This window comes from Polistes fuscatus, unplaced genomic scaffold (assembly GCF_010416935.1).
Source record: "Polistes fuscatus isolate 324 unplaced genomic scaffold, CU_Pfus_HIC Scaffold45, whole genome shotgun sequence".
NCBI lineage: Eukaryota > Metazoa > Arthropoda > Insecta > Hymenoptera > Vespidae > Polistes > Polistes fuscatus.
In genome coordinates this window covers 107,707-129,830 of record NW_025113124.1, presented here as the reverse complement: position 1 = coordinate 129,830, position 22,124 = coordinate 107,707, and the positions used below count along the sequence as shown (strand labels likewise).

The 22,124-nt window shown below is 30.2% G+C and overlaps 2 long non-coding RNA genes, 1 other non-coding gene and 2 pseudogenes across 6 annotated transcripts; 2 read left to right on the top strand and 3 right to left on the bottom strand.

Moving 5' to 3' along the window:
• The first annotated feature begins 495 nt into the window (after positions 1–495).
• Positions 496–613, top strand: LOC122521693 (annotated as a pseudogene).
• Positions 614–924: 311 nt separating this feature from the next.
• On the bottom strand, positions 925–1,043 carry LOC122521737. Its single transcript, XR_006304884.1, has one exon. It is a non-coding gene; the product is annotated as a 5S ribosomal RNA (ribosomal RNA).
• Positions 1,044–2,776: 1,733 nt separating this feature from the next.
• LOC122521654 lies at positions 2,777–4,303 on the bottom strand. The gene is made up of 3 exons (XR_006304811.1): positions 4,189–4,303; positions 4,001–4,028; positions 2,777–3,892 (listed from the first exon to the last, which is right to left on the bottom strand). It is a non-coding gene; the product is annotated as an uncharacterized LOC122521654 (long non-coding RNA).
• Positions 4,304–8,311: 4,008 nt separating this feature from the next.
• LOC122521656 lies at positions 8,312–9,370 on the top strand. Of its 4 annotated transcripts, none has more exons than XR_006304814.1 (4): positions 8,312–8,525; positions 8,686–8,858; positions 8,968–9,050; positions 9,145–9,370. It is a non-coding gene; the product is annotated as an uncharacterized LOC122521656 (long non-coding RNA). The 4 variants fall into 4 exon arrangements; XR_006304815.1 differs by having other exon boundaries at positions 8,686–8,863; XR_006304813.1 differs by having other exon boundaries at positions 8,313–8,525; positions 8,965–9,050.
• A 32-nt stretch (positions 9,371–9,402) lies between these two features.
• LOC122521655 lies at positions 9,403–12,547 on the bottom strand (annotated as a pseudogene).
• Between the last annotated feature and the right edge of the window lie 9,577 nt (positions 12,548–22,124).

The window sequence follows — 22,124 nt, the reverse complement described above, 5'->3', positions numbered from 1 at the left end:
ATTTAATGCTAAATAATGTTAAATTATACACACTTTGCGATCGGAAGGCGCCTTCCCGGCCACAGCTATTCGGTCCACAGGTCGGATTGCGAGTAAGCGACGACAACGGTGTTTATGTTAGATTACGTTATATCCAAGAAATAGGAATGCCTTATTGGTACTTGAAGAGGTTCCTAAAATGTTGATATCCATTCGTATGAAATGTAAAATAACACATCTTAACGAAGATAAGATTAAATTAGTAAACGGTCCTTCTAAAACATGGACAATGCTTTGTAAATTATAATAACAAAACAAAATACAGAGTTAAGAAGTAAAAAATTATATTGTTAAAAATATAAATATAGATAAACTATGAAAATATAACATTTTTCTAAGATAATAATTGTAGAAGGTAATTTTCATGTACCTATACCGTGCCTAATACATTCGCGAATATAGCGTAGATTATGCAACCTTAATCGGCCGAAAATGTAATCGACCGCAAAAACTATCGTCAACGGCCATACCGCGATGAAAGTACTAGTTCTCGTCCGATCACTAAAGTCAAGCATCGCTGGGCACGGTTAGTACTTGGATGGGTGACCGCTTGGGAACACCGGTACTTTCATCGCGGTATGGCCGTTGACGAGAAAGACACATCTATTAATTGCTCTTAACCATTGAATTCGTAACACTACTATAGAAAAAACAAAAGAAAATACTACAAGACGCCTGATACGTACGAGTCTCGGAAAACACGGATTATATGAAAATTTTCGATCGATCTGGTAAAAAGATCTGACACAATTAATAAGGCAGGAAAGGTTGTAAAGAATCGTACGGTAAGTGGTTTCGTGTAGAAAAAAAAATTATTTTATCAAAACATGTTATATTTGGTTTCATCTTGACGATATTTCTAACAAAATAGAAAAAAAAGAAGAATGTCAACAGCACACGGTGTTCCCAAGCGGTCACCCATCCAAGTACTAACCGTGCCCAGCGATGCTTGACTTTAGTGATCGGACGAGAACTAGTACTTTCATCGCGGTATGGCCGTTGACGAGAACAACTCATCTATTAATTGCTCTTAACAATTTAATTCGTAGCACTACTATGGATAAAACATAAGAAAATACTACAAGATGTCTCATACGTACGAGTCTCGGAAAACACGATTTATCGGAAATTTTCGATCGATCTGGTAAAAAGTTGTGATACAATTAATAAGGTAGGTTACAGATTTCCATCAGTTCGTTAGGAATTAAATCGAAGAGGTAAGTGGATAACTGTTATAAACAAAAAAAAGTAACTAACATAACCTGTGAGAGCAGTCGTACTGAATTAATTATGTTTTCAAAATAATTTATCTAAAAACCTATTTTATTTAATTATTTTAGTATCGATGGTTCGCCATTGTCTCTTAAACCATGGCATACTTTATGCAGTGTACATTTTATCGGTGGCAAAAAATCAGATGACGAAAACAGTCCTAGTTACGTCCCACAAAGTTTCCCTACAATCGATTCTACAAACAAGGTTGACAAACATGGGACTTCAACTAGGCATCAATGTTTCATGGCACGCAAAAAGATAAAACTTGAAGTTACCATACTACAGCCAAAAATACAGATAATTGAAAATGTTAATGAAACAAATTCAGATGAATCTTTACTGGTCGATGAAGAATACAAAGTAAATGTGCCATTCGATACTAAATATATAGAATCCACATTTACTTATTATAGATATATTGATAATAATTACTGCGATGCTGGAATCAAAGTGGAACTACCAACAAATCCAAATAATGTAGTAAATAGTACTTGCCAAATAAAGGATCTGTGTTGCGATGAAGAAACGAAAAATTATATAAAAGAAATAAAATCACAGTTAACTTTTAAGAAAGATCATATGAAGGTAAATAATTAGTTATACATTTTGTAATTATATAAGATATTTCTTGCAAGCAAGAAGTATGTAGTCTATAGCTATTTTTTAATGTAGAACAACTTTTTGTTTTATTTTAAATATGTATACAATTATTTTAATATTTTCCTTTTTTTTCCTTTTTTCTTTTATGAAGGAATATAATAAAGCTCAAAAATAATGAAACAAACAATTGTGGTTCGGATGTAATTGTAAAAGAACAATTAAGCTAGGATTATGAAACACGATTGAAGTATGAAGATGATATCTCGGATATAAACGAAAAGATATTTGAAGAAATAATAATTGCTATGTAAATGTCTGAATAATAATATATAATAAGGCTAAAACAAAATCGTATTATTCTTTTTTCTTTTGAAAAATTAAATAACAATTAATCCTATAAATCCTGAAGACGAATTAATTTCAAGAAAATGTGAAGAATCATCATCAAAAGAAGGAAATACCTGCTGCTCTGTCAGTAATTATGCAATCTACTGTCTTAGAAAATGATTTACAAAATATATCTATTACGAAATAGAAACGGAATACAAAGAGATAGATGTAATATGTATGTACATATTTACCCAAGTAAATAATACTTTTTTATTCATCGAAAGAAATTTATTGTTTTGTTATTATTTCTGCTTCAAGAAACTAGGAGATGATCTTGAAATTATAGAGAAACTTCATGATCATATTACTATAATGAATATAAATTTTATCGCAAAGCTTTAAAAAAAATTAATCTAATCTAGAGGCATTAGGAAAAAAACAAGAAAAAAATAATTATTATATTTTTGACAATTTTTTAAATTATTTTTTAAATTATTAAATTTTGTCAATGTATCCCAAATAGAAAACTATATTTTCTTAATAAAATGTAATAAAGGAATAATTTTTATTTTTTACCATGTTAAGTATTACATCTGTTCGTGGCATGGATCTTCTATATACAGATTTTGAATACAGTCATGAAGCTGTAATAAAAGTGATAAAAGTGGACTGAGAGAGACAGAGAATAGAGAAACTATGTTTTATTTCTCTCTGCATAGACTAGTTTCGCAGTAAGGGAAGTACCTGTGTACGAATAATGGTACAGAACTTAAAGAGCTCGGTAGGCGGCAACTCAACCTTATCAGTTGTTGATATCTTTCAAATTTCCTAATTTCCTTTCTACAGCTCTAATAAGACCGAAAGAATAAAAAATTTACAATACATCATGTATTTATGCACACACACACACACTATCTGTAATACATTTAATAACTAGAGACGGCTTTTTTTGAAACCTAATTTTTTTTAAATAGTGCAATGAATACATGCATACTGTAATTATGCAACTTTATAGACAGAATATTAAATCAAATTAACGAAATCTTAAAAATAATATTATTATACTTGCTTGTAAGTCACTAAATTGAATTATGCTTAAATGCTCCTCCGTGGTATAATCTGATATTTTATTAAATATTTTTTTAACATGAGCTTTAAAAGCTGCATTTTATGATCCGATAAGATGGTTTGTTCAAATACATGATTATCGTTATCATAAATGTGGACAGAAAACTAACTAATATAGTAATAATGAGCTCGACAATAAAAAAAGAAAATTTTTTCATACATGTTTTACCACGTCCTCCAAAACTGAAAATAATCCTCCTTGATCTTTTATTCTCTACAAGCCCAAAAAACCTGATTTTGGATTAGACTCTCTCAGCATATGTCACACTCACAATGCTTTGATACTTTTGCTAGCAATTTATACAACATTATTTGCGTAATCAGATACACTCCATGAATCTTGATTTAGCTCGTTTCCCATCATTGAGGTTGGAGTTTAAGTTTCATTATCAGAATTGGTATTGATTCTTAAAACTTTCATGTTTGATGTCCAATGACTTGAATAACTGAGAAACATTTAAAATTTAGTTTCCATTGATTTAAAAGTCTAAAAAATTTCCGTTACATCGTGGAGAATTATCTGAAATATAATTTTTAATATAGATACTATATCTACATGCTACTTCGAAAAATGTTGACTATAGGGGACTAATGTTTTAGCAGATGAAAAATTTGTATTACACCATACCTTTCGGAGAGTTTCATCTTGTGGGAACCTACAAGAAAAAGTAGCTACAGACTTATAAAAATTAACTAATATTATAAATATAATAATTTCTTTCTTTCTTTAACTTTGATTTCAACTATTGATATAATATGTGCAAAAAATTTTTATCTACGCAAAGAAATAGACATAATTTAAGGTTATGTACTTACTTGTAAAAAGAAATGTTATTATTTTCGTTAGCTTGTAATTTAAAACAGCTAGCGCATCAAGTTTTCATTATACACACTCATCGTTGACATAGTACAATATCAGAACATAATAACAAATGATCTTGTATTACTTAATTAAAATTAATCTTTTAATTTGTTTTGAAAAAACGTTTTATCTTAAATTCTTAATATCAAAATAAAAGTGTCGTATCCATCTAAGATACTATATAAAATATTTATTATCTAATCCCTATGCAAGACTTAAATAACAATAAACGCTTTATTGTTGATAAAAATTTTTAAATAACATACTTACATATACATTTATTTGTAAGTAATGTGTATGTAATGTGTATTTATTTAACACGTTCACGCCGGCGGCATATTTCTTGTTTCTTTCCCATAGGACGGCTATAATTAAAGTTTTTCTCTCCATCGGACGGCAGCTAATCCAGAGCGTAAAATGAAATTTAATAAAAAAAAGATTGTTTTCAATGAATATACGTTAAATTTTCATTATTTTGATTTTCAACTATATGGAAATTATTTCTACTTACTTAAGGATCTAAATATTTCATCGTTTATTTGTATCGTTTAATAGCACAAACGAATGCGTACCACCGGAGGTACGCGCCGGCGTGTAAATGTGTCAACATGGTAAATTAAAATTGAATAAAATTGAGAAGTCGAAGAAGTGATTTTTCAAATTTCGCGATGAAAGTTATAATTCCCTTATAATTCTGAAGAATTTTGCCTTTGATCATAAGTCTCTCTTTTATCAAACAAATGACATATGTGGAAATAATTTTTTATATCAAATAATATATATTTTATTCTGTTTTAAAAAAATTACTCGAAAATGGAGTAGTTTGAAACCGTGTAATTCGGGAAAAGATATTCGTGTTCTTCAAGTACCGTGTTTTTTAGGGATTACCTGTATTTACCATAAACGTTTACGCTTACACATTACAATAATAAAAGCTCAGCCAGATGGCAACTCGTATTATTGCATGATTTAATATCAATTACAATCGGTGTAACATTGTTTTCGTCCATTACCCAGGAAGACCTGAGATGGATGACGTAATTCCAAAATCCTGTGATAGAATTCTACCACTTTCAAAAACATTCTCAGCAAATTATGAACCATCCAGTGTTTCTTTTAAAATCTTTTGGGACAATTTCGAATTTTAGTTCCGGCTTCATTACGCAAGTATGTTTTCCAGAATAGAAAGAGATTTCACAATACTCCAAATTATGCCTGGAATGGAGTTATAGCTTTTTCTGAGAAGACTGTCTCAAGGACTCGGCGTATCTCTGAACACTTAATAAGCTCAGAGCCTCTTTGAATTGATTTTATTGAATGACCGAAACTTATGTTAAGGACATTGCGTACACATTTTGAATTTGGTGATTTTCAGATTTCAAAGTATTCGCAAAATATTTGTCATCTACGAAAAAAGATGCACTGATTATACTGATAAACATTTAATAGTTTAATGATGTTTGTTATTGTTGAAAGTTGGACAATTATACGCATCACTGGGATGTACCCATGTGTGTGTGTATGAATGTTTATACGAATATGCGGGAGGGGATGAAGATTAGTAGAAGACTAGAAGAAATTAGTAGTCGTTTTTTTCTGCGGTAGAACATGTGCCCCTGTATGTAGATTATTCCGTTGATATGTTTTGTGTTATGACTTGTGTTTACTTTTATCTTTTGTAGTTGAATAAACGGTTAGTTTTTTTATTACCTATTTCCTTTCTATTTTATTGCTCCTAACGTCAAACTCTCACCATTTATGTATTTATTCATTAATTTAATAATAAACGTTCTAATTCTATGTATATTTGCTGTCTTATAAATGTTTACATTGCAATATTGTTTTTTATAATTTTATTGTTTAGTTCTAAAAATTTATAGGCTTGATCTTAAACATTTTCTTTGAAGTAGTCTAATATACTCTATGTGACGTTTGTTGATCAATAGCTATAATTTTTAATTGGGCTAATAAATGCTTGATTGCATAGTATTTTTATAAGTTTGTTAAGGTAATTGTATTTAAAAAGATTGATACACATTTTCAAGACAATATGTGATATCGAAAGTTAAGTTTATTATCGAAATAAATGCCTAGATATTTTACAACTTTTTTATGTGTGATATTGATTCCGGAGTCATCTTTCTTTTCTTTCAAAGCAACGTTTTCCAATTTTGCTTTACATTTTGGTAACAAGTAGATATTAATGGTGTAAGTAGTATGGTCTCACATATTTGCCTTGGTTTATTTTTAGTTTCCAGATACAGTAAAATTCATAAATCTTGTTAAATAAATTTGGCAGATTAGACTTTTTACATTTGTAAACGTTATCGTTTAAGTCACTGGGCTACTTGGAAGATGACGGAACTTATAAAAATATAAACAGACCAACAAAACGTTAAAGGCTTTTTCTCGGAATTGGCTAGCCATTGGCCGGATTTATGTTAACGGGAGGAATACTCTGATGATATACTACTGATATATCAAGTTACATTCTCAAACTGTATTTTCCAAGTGTTGATACCTCCTTGCAAGAAAGAAAATATTGATTTTTTTTGTCGACAGAAATTATTACTAGCTATTTATAAAAATATGTTGCAAATGGATTCGGATCGATATTCAAAGCATAATAATAAAGCTGACTTGAACGGAGCTATTTCTTATGTTTCGTCAAGTTAAAAAACTGAAAATGCGTTTTTATTTAATGCGTGGTTATTTGAAACTCTCTTATATCGAAATTAAGAGACAATCTTTTAATATACACGATGTTTAAAAGTTCGGACGATATTTTTAAAGTGTTTAAAAATTATTCTTTTCATTGAAACTTATATAATAATATTATGATCTATAAGATATCTTTCTCTTCAAATAAACATAGTTTTTAGAAATACTTATATTCCCTAAAACAGCCAATTATTATCATAGTTTCTTATACATTGATCGTGACATAATTTCCTTTTTTTGTTACAAAAAAAATTATTTTACAAAAAGGATGCATACGAAAATTTTCCTTAATTAAAAAAATATGTAATTTAAGACAATTATTTTAAAATTGTTATTATACTTAAAAAAAATGTATTATATTGATTTTTGCTCTTAAATAAATTATTTATAAAAGTATATATTTTCTTTCTTTTGTAAAAAGAATTATTCATTATTCCTTTAAAAATTCCTAGAACTTTATATTAGTTTAAAGCCTTAAGGCTCGCGTTACTTCTCAAGAATACTTAAGAAAAAAAATGGAGTTATATTGATATGGTAAATTATTCTTCTTAAAAACACTGGGACATACATATGCGTACGCTGAGTTTTCTGTTTTATTAAAATTTTTCAATGGAAAAAAAGGTTTCAATTATTTTCGTATATGTTTATTGATTTCAAATTAATTTCGTCGTCTTACAATCTTATTTTTTTTTAAATAAGTAAAATAAAAAATAGAAAATAATTTTAATCATTTTGTTTTCGCTTTAGAAAATGCTTCGCTCAGTAAGTTAAGATGATTTATTATAATATAATGAAGAATACCTTATTCGGATATTTATTCTTCTGAATTCAAATAAAGAGATTTCTACTACTAATGCTGGTCCTATTGGTTACCTATATATTCATTATAACCTCTATCATCATTTGTCGAAAATTGTCGACTATTTGCGATCATAAATGTTCTAAACTTTCCCTTACTTCCAGATCGAGAATATTCTTTAGTCAATATTCATGATTACTTCAAGCGGTGTTCTCTGACATTCTAAACACACTCGTACTCGTCAAGGGAATCGTATAATATTAAGTTTCCAGCCAATCTTCTCTCACTCATACCAAGCCAATCATTTAAAAGATGATGAAACAGACTAATAGTAAGAGAGAGAGAGACAGAGAAATGATTGTCAATGATCAATCTCTCTCTGCGTAGACTAATTGCGCAGAGAAACCACAACCTGTTGATAACTTCCTACAATAACATTTCTAACCATGAGAGAAACACGTCGACAGCTGCGCGCGCAACAAAAGAGAGATGAAAGAATAGTCAGGATATTCTCCTTCTTTCCCACGAAAGAGTGATATTTACGTTGACGTAAGAGAAATTATGTCATAGAGGTTAAAGTCCGATAAAGTCATGGTCAAGGATAGTCTTTACTCTCTGGCTTATCTTCGGTCCTATAGTTTCAATAAAAATAAAATGTAAAATCTTTGTCTGTTAATAATATTCGCAAGCACGTGTGTGAATAATGAAAACTTGATGCGCTAGCTGTTTTAAATTACAAGCTAACGAAAATAATAACATTTCTTTTTACAAGTAAGTACATAACCTTAAATTATGTCTATTTCTTTGCGTAGATAAAGATTTTTTGTACATATTATATCAATGGTTGAAATCAAAGTTAAAGAAAGAAAGAAATTATTATATTTATAATATTAGTTAATTTTTATAAGTCTGTAGCTACTTTTTCTTGTAGGTTCCCACAAGATGAAACTCTCCGAAAGGTATGGTGTAATACAAATTTTTCATCTGCTAAAACATTAGTCCCTATAGTCAACATTTTTCGAAGTGATGGTTTTTCTATCCTTGTGGGCACAAATCGGCAAAAACAAATAGAAAGGATCGCTTCCAATAAAATATCGATTTGCTGTAACGTAATTAGTGATATTGTTCAACTATTTGCTACTCTAATGACTGCTTTGCATTTCCATCGTGCATATAAGTATTCGTTTTCATAAGTTTGATTTATTTACAGCAGAAAAGAGGATAAACAAAAAATACAGCATGAAGGTGTTCAGTGCAGAAACACAATAGGAATAACTGACGGACAATATCAGTGAGGTATAAAACGACCAGTCAATATTCTAACATTGAGTACAGCAAAATTATTTTAAAGCATGTAGATATAGTATCTATATTAAAAATTATATTTCAGATAATTCCACGATGTATATAATGGAAATTTTTGAGACAATTGAAGAGACTATATCTACTAATTCAGTACGTCATTATGTAGAATTAATGTTCTACACGCCAATCAATGCAACAGTTAACGTACAGTTTGGTCCTTCGATATTGCTTATTGCCTAGGATGTACAGTTAGATGTTACCAACAATCAGCATAATGCGAATAAATTTTCAAGTCGCATTTGTAATTTGAAGCAACGCATTGATGCATTTAAAAGTAGAAATATTTTTCTTTAATTATTTTATTCTAGTGAGACACTTCTAGTGACTTCTAACTATTCTAGTGAGTTTCATTGTATCTCTGGTCAATCGCATGGGTTTGACAATAATACGAAAATACCCGAATTAATTCGTAAACGGAAAAGAATAAAAGGAAAAAAATAGAGAAAGTAATAAAATAATAATAGACATATTTAAAAGGAAAAAAAAAGTTCTTTTACATAATTAATATCTATAGGCGACATACTTCTTGCCTGCAAGAAATATCTTCATAGTTTTTATTTTTTAGCTTCAACATATTGTCTAATTCAGTTATTTTATTCGCCATCCTTTGATTATTCTCTTCTAATTTTTCAATTGTTTTAGTTTGCTCTGAAAGACTGCATTGAGCTCGATCGAGTTGTTCTTGCATCTCGTTTATTTTGTCTTCATATTCTACCATTGTTTCTTCGTGTTCTTTAATTTGAATGTTCTTTTCTCGAACATCATTTGTGATAGTAATATATTCTTCTTTTGCTTCGTTCAATAAAGTTTTAAGTTTCTAAAATATTATTTATAATAGGATATTATAAATATCTAATGTATTGTTTATTTTAATTACAAAATGTTAAATAATTAATTACCTTTACGTGATCTTTCTTAAAAGATAATTGTGACTTTATCTCTTCTATATAATATTTTGTTTTTTCTTCGTGACACAGATCTTTCTGAATAGCATCCAATAAACATTTTGTTTGTTTTAATTCTTCCTTTAATAAGCTCAATTCAAATTCAGTTTTATGTTTTTCTACGCTCAAAATTTTATTATTTTTTTTAATGCATTATTAGTATTTTCCATATACACTAATTTGGTAGTTAAATGAGAAATTTCACATTTCAACTCTTTAATATCTTTTGAATTTTTACTGTTATTATCTTCATCTTCATTTTCATCATTATCCTCGTCAGATAAACAAGATCGTATCCTCTTTCGACTATTTAACTTAATTTTTTGTTTATAGAATTCTTCAACTTGTTTAATTGACCATTGCAAAGTATCTTCTTGCTGTTCTTCAACATCTCTTATACGAGATCTAGATATGAGTACGATGGTAATTTACATAACAGTGATATGAAAAAATGTAGTACTATATACATATAAATACATACTTCAAATTATTTTCAAGCTTCTTTATGGCGGTAGTATATATGTCTACCATTTCTTGTCGAATTTCAAAGTCACGAGTTAAAGCCATATTTTTTAGATTCGTTATCTCCTTTCTTAATTGTTTATTTACTAGTAACAAATCTTCATATTCTTCAGAAGAGATTAACTTTATTTCATCCATTTCTATCTTTGTATCTACATTTGTATTTTAACCAATCTATTAAAAATCCAATGATACTTATCTCTAAAAAAAAAGTTATTTATAATTGATAATGCATATTATCTTATCACCTGTATTTTCTAAAACCATAGCGTCCCAATTTGTTACACTTTGTATACTTTTCTGAACCATTTTAGAAAATCTTGAACAATGTGCCTTCTCGTTTTTTTTATTTTAGGTTCTATGATTATTTTCTTTGCAATTGCTGCAAAATTTAATACATTTTGTGTTTCTACGTAAAGATTTGGCAAAGGATTAATATTAACAATTAAAGCAATATGTTCGCTTCCTGATAATGCTCTTTGAAATAATCTTGTTAATTTTGATTCCCTGAAAGGTCCAATGACAGGTTCAGATTTGAATTTTGATAATTGAGCGTTGTAAATTGATTTCAAACATTTCCCTAAGACCATCAGACTCGTATTGATATTTTGCGCTTCTTTTAATCTGTCACCAATATTTAATGTTTTCTTTAAGCGTTCAGAACCAGCTAAATCACAAAAAGAAAATCTGTTGAAAAAAAAAATGTTGTTGTTGTATCTTATTAAGTTTAAATGAAGTAAAAATATTAAAATACATACATGCTTGTATCCACCGAATCTGTTAGATTTTCAGAATAATACTTCAATAGCTTAATAGTAAATATGCAATGAGATCTCGAACTTCTTGCATTTAAAGCTGTTGCGGCTACTTTTAAATTATATTGACCAGCCATTAAAACTTGATATGCCTCCGCACCAGAGTTAACATAAACAACATTCAAGTCTTTGATAAAAGTTCTTCCATGATTATCAGTTGCTAGTTTTAGTGGTAATTTCTTTTTTGGACAGAAAATAGTCAAAAGATCATAAATAGTTTCGTTATATATTTCAACAAAAGATACCCACACTGAATAATGAGCATTGCTGTATTTGCTAGGTTTTGATTGTGATTCTTCTTGTAATATATTTTGCATTTCCTTATAAGTATTATTATACTGATTTTTATCCAGCGAACTAAAACTTAACAATTTAGTTTTAACTTGTAACTCTTGAGCAAGCTCAAGAGAATTAAGAAATTTTGCATCGCAATGATGTATAGGTTTATATGAAGGTATAGATTTTGGAGTGATAATAGAAAATAAGAATCCTAAAGCACGTGGTATGATGCCAGGCGATGTGATTGTTCCATGCAATGTATGTGACTTTCCAGAATTTGTTGTACCTGTAGAAATATGATTTGTTCGCATAAAATATATAAATAAATGTTAATAAGAATTTTGAGTATATAGCGCTTACCATAAGTCATTATATTACAACTTTGTCCTGCTAAGAAATCTACCATTTGTTGCTTAATCACTCGATCAAATAATTCCACTTGCGTTATTTCTGGTCCAAATGTTTGAGTGAACGTATATGTTCTACATGCTACATCGTTACTTTTAGCTCTTGCAAAACAACTGTTATTTTCTAAATATGGAAACTTAGTTACCAAAGTAGTGGAATTTGTTATTTTATAAACTTCTTCTTGTTCTGGCAGTATTTTGATTTTTCTTGGAAATGGCTTTAAACGTAAATAGACTTTAATCGTTTTTAAAGACTGAGAATCAAAAAGCGAGCTTTTGATTTCTGCCGGATCAAATTCTTCTGATTCATATACAGAAAGTAAATTTTTCTTTACATCTTTAGATGGACAAGGTCTCTGTCCGTATGCTAAAATACTAGGATCTCTGCCAAATAAATATGACATTGCTTCACGCGTATAACTTTCATTTGATGGTTGTATCGAATCTAATGTATTACTCATCTATAAAAATAAGATATCTTACAATAATAAAACATACTCTGTTTTTATTAAACATTTATATCGTATTTTTTAATTCTACAAAGAATGTACAGTGTGTCTTTTCAAAAAACCATTTCAAATTTATACAGTATATAAAAAACATTATACTGATTGTGAATAGAAAAGACCAAGTTTTGATTTACTACCAACCTTCAATATTCCAACGAGCGTTGTTCCGAATAAACACAATCTCTCCTCTTCTCTTATATCTATCTACGTATCCCTAATATTTCCTCGGTTAAAGTTTATACGAAACATAGCTTGTCCAAAACATGAAGTATGTACGTCGAAAAACAGCAGTAGCAGCATGTAGAGGTGTAAATGTAGAAAAAAGCGATTGTTAACGAAGGAAAAATTCAACGGCAGAGGTGATAGCATCGGGAGAAATTCAAGTAACGAACAAACGCGAATGTAAACGAAAATATTTCAAAATTTTAAGAGCTTTTGTCCTAATCCTATTAACAATAAGTAGAATGTAATCAGCAGAATAAAGATTTCTTACAAGTTTTGTTTGAATGGATGTGTGCTTATTTGCACGCACGTATTTCATTGAAATGTTCTTTGTTTTTTCTTTCAATTTACAACCGTAAATACGTTAAAATTTTAAAGACGAGATTATTTCGATTTCTTCCTTACGTACGAATGATTAATTTTCTTTTAATTCTAATTCAAATAGCACACACACATGTTCAATATTATTGAATAATATCTGTGATTATGCGTGATTATTTATTATTTACTATAATAGATATATTATATTATAATCTTAATAAATTATAGAAATAAAATAGATTTAATATCTTCCAGTCTAAAAAAAGGAGAGATAGTATAAGAATATTATGTTATAATATAACATAGGTATAATATATATGTAATGTGTTTACTAATATATAATAATACAAATTATATTACATATGTATGAAATTAAATTATAATTTTTGTTTATAATATATAATGTTGCTTGATGATATTCATCGAATATGGGCCGTCTTTAATAGTATTTCGTTGAAATGATATTATATACTGGATTATATAAAATATTTGTGATGATTTTAGCCGATCGAACATAAGTGTACGTGTCGATGTATTTACGTGCATTATGAATTAATTGAAGTTTTCCGTGTATACTTCATGTATATATTTCACTGTATGCTCACGCAACAGTTAAAAAATGTTTTGAATTGTTCATCCTCACTCTACTAACCTTCTCCTCTTTCTTTCCACCATTCGGGATGGAACGTAATTCTTTATAATAATTCGAATGTGATAAAAAATTAAATTTTTATGTGACAAACATTTACGAATTGGCATTACAAATAATTTTGAAATTTCATTTTCCTTCTGTATGTACTATATTCCGTATATATGTATACCATATACACATTTCATTCGTAAATACATTCTACATTATATTCGCTGGCTGATGTGGATATAAAAATAGTAGATCTAATTGTGACAAATTTCTGTCGGAAAATTATCGATTTTCAATCGATATCCTTCTTTCCGTATAGTTCATTGATCAAGTAGTTAAAACGAATAAATAAACCCTAGTAACCCCCGAAGAACACGATTATTTTGTTCCGTGTTCTTTGAAACCGTGTTGTTCGAGACTACGAAAAACGGGATTCCGTTTCAAGTGTAAAAATAAAAACAGCGTTACGTTTAAAATTTTCCTCTGTTAAATATAAAAAACTAAAAATTTTTATATTGTTTGAATTCATATTGGTAAAATCTTCTAAGAAATCTTGTATTACTTAATTAAAATTAATCTTTTAATTAGTTTTGAAAAAACGTTTTATCTTAAATTCTTAATATCAAAATAAAAGTGTCGTATCCATCTAAGATACTATATAAAATATTTATTATCTAATCCCTATGCAAGACTTAAATAACAATAAACGCTTTATTGTTGACAAAAATTTTTAAATAACATACTTACATATACATTTGTAAGTAATGTGTACGTAATGTGTATTTATTTAACACGTTCACGCCGGCGGCATATTTCTTGTTTCTTTCCCATAGGACGGCTATAATTAAAGTTTTTCTCTCCATCGGACGGCAGGGAATCCAGAGCGTAAAATGAAATTTAATAAAAAAAAGATTGTTTTCAATGAATATACGTTAAATTTTCATTATTTTGATTTTCAACTATATGGAAATTATTTCTACTTACTTAAGGATCTAAATATTTCATCGTTTATTTGCATCGTTTAATAGCACAAACAAATGCGTACCACCGGAGGTACGCGCCGGCGTGTAAATGTGTCAACATGGTAAATTAAAATTGAATAAAATTGAGAAGTCGAAGAAGTGATTTTTCAAATTTCGCGATGAAAGTTATAATTCCCTTATAATTCTGAAGAATTTTGCCTTTGATCATAAGTCTCTACTTTATCAAACAAATGACATATATGGAAATAATTTTTTACATCAAATAATATATGTATTTTATTCTTTTTTAAAAGAATTACTCGAAAATGGAGTGGTTTGAAACCGTGTAATTCGGGAAAAGATATTCGTATTCTTAAAGTACCGTGTTTTTCGGGGATTACCTGTATTTACCATAAACGTTTACGCTTACACATTACAATAATAAAAGCTCAGCCAGATGGCAACTCGTATTATTGCATGATTTAATATCAATTACAATCGGTGTAACATTGTTTTCGTCCATTACCCAGGAAGACCTGAGATGGATGACGTAATTCCAAAATCCTGTGATAGAATTCTACCACTTTCAAAAACATTCTCAGCAAATTATGAACCATCCAGTGTTTCTTTTAAAATCTTTTGGGACAATTTCGAATTTTAGTTCCGGCTTCATTACGCAAGTATGTTTTCCAGAATAGAAAGAGATTTCACAATACTCCAAATTATGCCTGGAATGGAGTTATAGCTTTTTCTGAGAAGACTGTCTCAAGGACTCGGCGTATCTCTGAACACTTAATAAGCTCAGAGCCTCTTTGAATTGATTTTATTGAATGACCGAAACTTATGTTAAGGACATTGCGTACACATTTTGAATTTGGTGATTTTCAGATTTCAAAGTATTCGCAAAATATTTGTCATCTACGAAAAAAGATGCACTGATTATACTGAAAAACATTTAATAGTTTAATGATGTTTGTTATTGTTGAAAGTTGGACAATTATACGCATCAGTAGGATGTTCTCATGCGTGTGTATGAATTTTCATACGAATATGCGTGAGGGAATGAAAGTTAGTAGCAGACTAGAAGAAAGTAGTAGTCGTTTTTTTCTGCGGTAGAACATGTGCCCCTGTATGTAAATTATTCCGTTGATATGCTATGTGTTATGACTTGTGTTTACTTTTATCTTTTGTAGTTGAATAAACGGTTAGTTTTTTTATTACCTATTTCCTTTCTATTTTATTGCTCCTAACGTCAAACTCTCACCATTTATGTATTTATTCATTAATTTAATAATAAACGTTCTAATTCTATGTATATTTGCTGTCTTATAAATGTTTACATTGAAATATTGTTTTTTATAATTTTATTGTTTAGTTCTAAAAATTTATAGGCTTGATCTTAAACGTTTTCTATTAGTTTTTTATTACTAGATTGCGGACGTTAACGCAAATATTTATTTTAGATGGAAGAAAATAAAGATTTTAAATTTGGACAGAAGTTTATTACATCATTTATATTTATCGAAAATGTGTTTGTTATTTTGCATAATTTCCGTATAATGCATATGCGTTAATTTTATTACATATTCCGTACATATGTAACAGCATATGCATTTCACTGTGTACATCTCAGAAAATACGTTCTATCCATCATTGAGCACTTACACGATAACGGAGATCTAAAGTCACATCCATTCCTAAACTATCCTTGGGAAACATAAATACAAAATGTTCCGGAGTAGCGTGGTTCGCACCACCAGTGAAGGGACAACACAACGTGAATTGTACCCCTCAGAATCTATAATGTTCTAAAAACAAAATTTAAAATGTAAATTATAAAAGTGAAAACAATGCCTGAAGAAAAAAACTTCTAGGTTTAAGCGGGAGTGTATAAAAGAACTTAAAGCTTGAGGACTGGTAAAATACGTTGTTATATTTTCGCGACTTAAAATGAACTTTTCTAAAATTTTCAGGCAAGCACATACACACTCTTGTCCGTGATATTTAATTAAAGAAAAAAGAACGAGCAGCCTTAATGATAGAGTTATAGGCTAGACCAGTTATGACGAACTTTTTTGGATGCGTGGGTCAATTTCGGCTTATCGTCGATTGCAGCGCTAATTCGTGGGTCAGTATTTAATAAGCGAGGTGACCTTGGAAGTATGAGGGAGAAGGCGAATCAACTTTGGGAACTGAGAATCAAAAGAAAGCCATAAGTTAGGAATAAAATTGTAGTAATCTTATTGAGAAACCTTCTGTTGTTTATGTTCGGATAGTTTTTTAATATCAGGCTTATACAGTGGTCTTCCTCTAAGATATCCGTCTGTAAGATATTACTTTCCCTAAATTTACTCTACTTCTCTATTAATTTTTCCCACTCTTGACGCAAAATAGTATCTTTTAGCATGCGCCTACGCCAACATATGTATCCCTTCTTTCTTTCTGTATTCCTTCTTCTTTTATAGCCTCATCTCTTTCGAAAGGAAAGGGGTCCCTCTTACTCTGTGAAATATTTTTCTCGGAACCAGAGCCCCGAGCTTGATATATCAGAGGGGACCACTGTATTGCGCATTCATTAGTTTTTCACATTCCCAAGCTTATTTCTTTTCGTCGATTTTACAAAATTCATTTACAAGAATAATTTTTCACAGAAATACGTTGATCCAAATATCGTTAAAAGAGCAAATTTCTTAATTGATTTAAAATTATTTGATAAACATTCCCATACATTTAATAGAATATTATAAATTTTTAGTGTCGGTTCATTATCAGGGTCAGCATCTGACTCGCGGGTCATAGGTTTGCCATTCGTGGACAAGGCCGTTCAACGGAACCTGTATCGGTCTGCAACCGATATCTTGAATAAACATACGTACATTAGGTATTTGACCGTATTATTGGTTGATATAGCTGCTCCATTTATGGTCACAGGAGAATATGTGAGCTTACGCAGCGTGATGGTTATATGCGCCGATTTACTTTTATTTATATTTACACGCCATTTCTGTGACATCAACTTTCTATTATTTGCATATGACATTGGAGCATATCAGTCGCGTTGAAGGGATCGCAGTCCGATGATAACAAAGCTTTATAGTCCGCAAATATTGCCGTAGTTACTTCCTCTGAGGTAGGTAAGTCTGCAGAGTAGATTGCATATAGTATGTGTATTGTGTGAAGATTTCTCCGACATGGAGTTCTGTGGCGATTGTGATAAGCTAACGATGAGGAAGAAAAAGGATTAAATTAAAATAAAATACTTGTTTGAGCCTATAGAAAGTGTAATACTTTATTGGCTTGTCAGGAAAAAACTTTGCGGCCCAAAAATCCTGGTTGATGGATTCGATACAATAAGGAATGGCGTCCACCAAAGTTTGGACACGCGGCTCATCTCTCGCTCGCTTCGTTTGTATATAGATACAATAATGAATCTCACCACTCGCTCGTCTATGGAAATGTAAAGAGTTCTTTTACACTTCGCTTACTCTCTTGATCGAGGCGCGTATTTCGAATATACGCTAAGAATCTACGATCTTTACGAATCTTACAGCGAGGGTGGGGGTGGTGCCTAGGGTCTTGCCACGCGTAAGACACGGAGTCAGTCGAGTTTGGAAATGCTCGCGAGTAAGATGGATTGTGTGTAGATACAGCCCCCCTTTGTGTAGTTTTGTTCTAGTGTTAGTCTTGCGGTTAAAAGTTCAGATTATCACCATTTTTGCTATTGGCAATTTGATTTCATCGTGTAACAAATACATGTATATTAAAAAATATGAAACTTTTAGTCTTGTTTTCTTAAAAATGAGTTGTTATTTGATATAACTACTTGCGCAATGTATGATCCTAATGGACTCCTTACAACTGTTCAAATGTAAAAATAAAAAATCTATTAATGTAGGATGAAAGAGATCGTTTCTCGGAAATGCATTTGTTTGTCTAGTTACGCGATGTTGCACCCAAATATCTCAAATATTTCTTATTGAAAATAAATTAATAATCTATACGTTTTATAGTCAGGAATGGTCGGAAGGTTTCGAAAAGAACGGAAGAAAAAATAAAAAAGAAACGATCTGTTGTTAGTTAGATCAGTTTAGTTTTGTTTGAATCAGCGACAGCTAATAGTTGGTAAGCTAATAGATGTGTAACATTGTATCTGTTTAATTTGAATAAAATTATTATACTTTAATTTATTATTCACTATAACTTTTATTATATGTCTATATTAGCAAGAAGAAAAACTGACATCAGAATAATTAGGTACAAGACACTCTTTAAACGGTTGTACTACCTGCACAAGCATTGTATTTTTTTTTCTTCACTAATAACAGTGTTCAATAAAAATAATTAGATAAAACTTTCACAAATCGCGCGAGCACTGTGGTTTCTTAAAATTATTTCTTTCGAAAATACTTTCGCGTGGTTTGTAGATTGTTGAAACGTTGTATGCAACTATCAAGAGGTATATGGTGCGTTAAATATATAATCAAGCTTATGTACTGATGAAATCCAATATTAAAACGGAACAAGAAATAACGTCATCCTCTCTCCCTTGACCCCTGCATTCCCTTTCTAGTCACCCTCGCGTACTACCCCATTTCTTCCCACCACGCCTCACCCAAACCCTTTCACGATCTCATCGCCTCTTCCCTTGGCCCTGTGATATCCTTCTCCCCCCCCCCCTTCGAAGAGCCCCTGTTCAACGAAGGCATTTTCACAAATCACGAAGACGTGGGATATCCCCCGCCCCCTATAATTACATGATGATAGTTATAATACTCGACGTATGGAGTTTCGCATCACTAAGTGTTACAGAAAAGTTAATAAAGAGTATGCATAATCGTTTACAAGATGTTATTCGTGCCAAAGGTGGTCATACTAAATATTAAAGACTTCAAAGTTATCCGTTCAAATAGAACTATAACTATATAATCTAAAGAGTCGTAAGTCCATCCAATATTAATAATATGTCGGTAAGTTTTGTATAATATACTTATTATAATTAATAAAGTATATCATGGCAAATGTTCAAGGACTTTCGTGAGTCACTATATGTTTTAACGAGGAAACCAGTATATTATTTTCGCAATGTTTGCATGCAGTCATTGGCCATAGTTATTCGCCGAATATAAAGGAATGCGTCGTTTGTAAAACGTTCATAAGTTGAAAAATGGTATTTATTTGATCATAACGAGTTAATAAATTATGTGTTTTTTAATTTCGTTTCGTTTTGATGGAGTAAAGTTTCAATGACAGCGTGTTTATCAAATCTGTTATAACGTATCTTTTATCATAGTACACATTAAGAACCATTTTGTGTGGCTTATAATTTATAAGTTTCGTTTTATTATCGGAAGTGATTTTATTTTTAAGAGCATTTTTTTCTTCTTTTTTGTTTAAAGTGAACTTTACTTGTATGTCTTTGAACTCTATATTTTTCACAAGAACGTTTCTATTTATACCTTTATTTTTTTAATAATTACGTCATCTAAGCGAATAGCGTACATTTTAGCCCTTAATTAAACACATTCAGTCGAAATTATACTATTTTCTTCTTTCATCGAACCTATTTTTTTGTAATTCGCGCGCGGAATCTCGTATTGATTTTTTCATAAGCATCCACGCATTTTAATTCGTAGATTAAGCTATCCATATGGGTTTACATAATTTTACAATTTCCCGATAAGCGAGAGATCATGTAATCGTAATGAAACTCGTATAAACGTAATTAAGGTATGTCTAATATGTACATTCTTATGTAAGAGGGTTTGAAAAATCTCATTATAATTTTATCTATTTCGACCGCAATAAAATTTTCGGAAAAAATTACATACTTATCTACTGATTGGATTAGCAATTTGAAATCTCTGCGATTACGAATATTTTCCATTATTTGATGAAACACTGCGTTATTCATTAATTTAAATAAATTTTATTGAGAATCATAATCGAATTTAGTACGAAATTTAGTAATTAAATCGATGTAAGTGTGTAACCAAAGAGATTGGTTAAATTCTAAGATGTGATATATTTTTAGACAAGTTATATTTATTCTTATTGTAAGATTTTATTTTTTGTGATTCGTTTTCTATATTTCTATGCAAACCTATGACTCGTGGATCAGACAATAATCCACACACACCTCTGTACTAACCGTGGCGCCGATAATGATCTAACACTAATAAATGGAAATATTATATTAATTATATGGGAATATTTACCAAGTAATTTTAGATCAATGAAGAAACTTGTGAATGCTCTTTTAACTCGTTTCAACCGTTAACCGGAGACCTCAATACAGACAATAGTAAAAATACATAATTTAAATAAATATCGATACTGATGAATTTTTAAATGATATCTGCACGATCGGAATCGATCATAACCAAAAATCGATTGTAACTAAAAAACGAGATTTATTGTGCGCGCACTAATCGATAGAGAGTTACTAGTAACTAGTGTCCATAACCCCCACCACTCGACCGTCGAGTGAGTGAACCCTGCAAGACCCATTACCAAAGACAATCGGTCTATTCTAACGCTGGACGCCTACGAGGACACTTGGAAACAAGATACTCGGAGACAACAAGCGAGAGGATTATTAGAGAGGCAAAGAATTTACCTGTTAAGACGAATACGTTTTACAAATATTATATCGACGGTGGTGGATCGCAGAGGCGATAATTAAGGTGATATTTATATAATCACGATACCGAGACGGAGAGGCGACAATAAACGGTGAGAGATATAATTTCTATTTCTTTCAACGTGATTACCCATCAGGGTTAATCGTGACGAGAAGCAGATCACGGACATGGTCCGTGATCCATCGTCGTCCATTGTATTTGATAACAACCAGGGTTTTTTGCCGCAAGGCTTTTTCCCTGACGAGCCAATAAAGCATTGCACTTATTGGCTCAACCAAGTGTTTTATTTTATTTTAATTCACCTTTTCACTCTCCTCATAATTAGCTTAATTCAATCGCCGGAGGACTCCGTGTTGAAGGAATGTTGGCAAATACAGACATTCAGCGTGTTTTGTGATTAATGATTTACTTTTAATTTAAAAGTTTTGTTTTTTTTTTAACAATATTTTTGATGTTTTAAGCCAATAATACTATACTACTATTATACAACTAGTATACTTTTATCTACTTTTAGTGCATTTTAATTACAATAATAAGTTTAATAATAATTACATAATTTTATTTTCTGTTTTGTTTCATTTATACATTCTATTGAACTGTAATTAATGGCCTTTAGGAAGCTTAAGTTCTAGGGTTAATAAAATATAATTGAATAAATAAATAAATAATAGTTTGTTGTTTTTTATTGCAAACTTCGATGCGATTACATTAGATACGAAATCAAACATATTAAAGAGTAATAA